The sequence below is a fragment of the Clupea harengus genome, chromosome 15 (genome assembly GCF_900700415.2).
Source record: "Clupea harengus chromosome 15, Ch_v2.0.2, whole genome shotgun sequence".
NCBI classification, from domain to species: Eukaryota; Metazoa; Chordata; class Actinopteri; order Clupeiformes; family Clupeidae; genus Clupea; species Clupea harengus.
The window spans coordinates 16,516,557-16,519,032 of record NC_045166.1 but is presented as its reverse complement, the minus strand read 5'-3'; positions in this window follow the sequence as shown (position 1 = coordinate 16,519,032).

Sequence of the window (2,476 nt, the reverse complement as noted above, 5' to 3'; positions counted from 1 at the left end):
TGCCTCACACATAAAACACTCACACTCTTTCACACACACACTCACACACACACACAGACACACACACTCACACACACGCACACACACACACACACACAGGCACACATGCACACACACACACACACACATGCACACACACACACACACACACACACACACACACACACACACACACATACACACACACATACACACATGCACACACACACACACACACTGCATGAAGGTGTGAGCAGCAGATGGGATACGCCTCACCTGCTTAATGTATTCTCCTTACATTTCATATCCATCAGAGAGAGAAAGAGAGGGATTGAGTGAGGGAGAGAGAAAGGACAGAGGAAGAGAAGCAGAGAGAGGGAAAGAGAGAGAGAGAAACAGATGGGTAGAGAGGAGGGAAAGAGAGAGAACAAAGAGATTTGAGAGAGAGAGAGGGTGAGAAGAGAGTAAAAGAAAGAGAGGGAATGTACAATGAAGGAGGGAGAGAGTTTGGGGAAGATGAAGACTTACGGAGAGAGGGATGGATGGATGGATAGAATTTGATGAGAGGAGAAGAGGGTGGGAGAAAGTGAGAGGGAGGAGTGTCATTCCAGCTCTTATTCAAAGTGGCACATTCTTCGCATCTTGACCTTTTAGACAGAGAAGAGATGCTGCATGTTTACAAGTGACTTCATCTTAGTTAACTAGTCAAGATTAAGATAGTTGTGTGGAATGAGGCTAGTGTGTGGTGGTCTAGAAACAATGACTGTGTGTATAGAGGTGCGTGTGTGTGTGTGTGTGTGTGTGTGTGTGTGTGTGTGTGTGTGTGTGTGTGTGTGTGTGTGTGTGTGTGTGTGTGTGTGTGTGTGTGTGCGCGCGATGATTAATAGGAAGTCTCCCCTCCTGCTGTTTTGACAGTGTGCCAAGTTCAGAGGTCACCATGGAGACCCCCATGGGCGCCACGGTTACGTAAATGTTGGTGGTTGCTGAGGGCGCGGACCAATCACACTCCTCGTCTCTGTGAAGGGGAGATAGGTCTTGACAGGCTGTTGCTGTTTCAGACACTCACACACACACACACACACGTCACCTCTTACACACACGCGTGCACACACACATACACGCACACACACACACCCGTCACTAATACTTACATGCAGACAAACGCACACATACACGCATACACACATACCCACTTACACATACACACACACACTCACATACACACACACACGTGACTACTTACATTCAGACACACACACACAGACACGTCACCACTTACACACACACAAACGCACAGACGCATACACACACACACACACACACACACACACACACACACAGACACACACACAGACACTCACACACATATGTCACCACTTACATACAGACCACACATTGCAACGCAAACAAACACACACACAAAACACACACAGACACACACAAACAGGTTTTAATTTGAGAAGAAGCCTGTGTTTGGGTCTCAGTGGAATTCTCAGTGGTCTCTTGTCTCTCTCTGTTTCTGTCATCCGTCCTCTCCTTATGTTTTCTCATCCTCCAACCTCCACACAAACACAAGTGAAGACACACACACACACACACACACACACACACACTTTACTGTAAACAACATAAACAATATTTTGTTCTCCATTTTTCTGTCTTTCCTTTCTGTCTTTTTACTGTTGTTCTCTTCTTTCTTACTTAATTGTTTTGGTCTGTCTGTCTGTCCACCCTGTGTAGACCACAGAGCTTGGCTGTTCTTCTGTTTCTCTCTTTGCCAAAATCATGTTGATCTATACTTAACACTCAGCTTGCAGTTCCTGCTAGCATCCTCCTGTGTGTGTGTGTGTGTGTGTGCTTCCTACGTCACATGCTGCCCACAATCCACCCTTTGACCTCCTCCCCTTCAGAGCATGTCATTAAATGGGAGAAAGGCTTATTTGTCTTCTGAAAGTGTGTGTGTGTGTGTGTGTGTGTGTGTCTTCCCAGAATGAACTTCTTCCTTCCCCTGCCTGCTCAGACTGGTACGACTCAGTGGACTGATTGGCCTCTCTAAGGAAGTGATGTTTGTGTGTGTGTGTGTGTGTGTGTGTGTGTGTGTGTGCCTATGTTAGTGCCTGTGTCACTGTGTGTGTTCGTAATCGGTGTGTGTGTTCGTAATTGGTGTGTGTATGTGTGTTCGTGTGTGTGTGTGATGCCCTTCTCAGTGGTCGGTAGGTAACATTGCCCATGGACCTGGCATACAGCACTGATGCCCACTGACATTGGCACATTGGCACAGACAGCGGGCAGTACAGTCCCAACGGCTTTAGCATCTGCCAGCCTCGATGTGCCCAGAATCACGCAATTCATCGCAGGCAACAAAAAAAAAAAGAAAAAATGGCTGGCAGACACAGTGGCAGTTTATAAAACTCTGTGCCCAGCTGTGAGTGTGTGTGAGTGTGTGTGGGTGTGAGTTGGTGTGAGTTGGTGTGAGTGTGTGTGTATGTGATCAGTT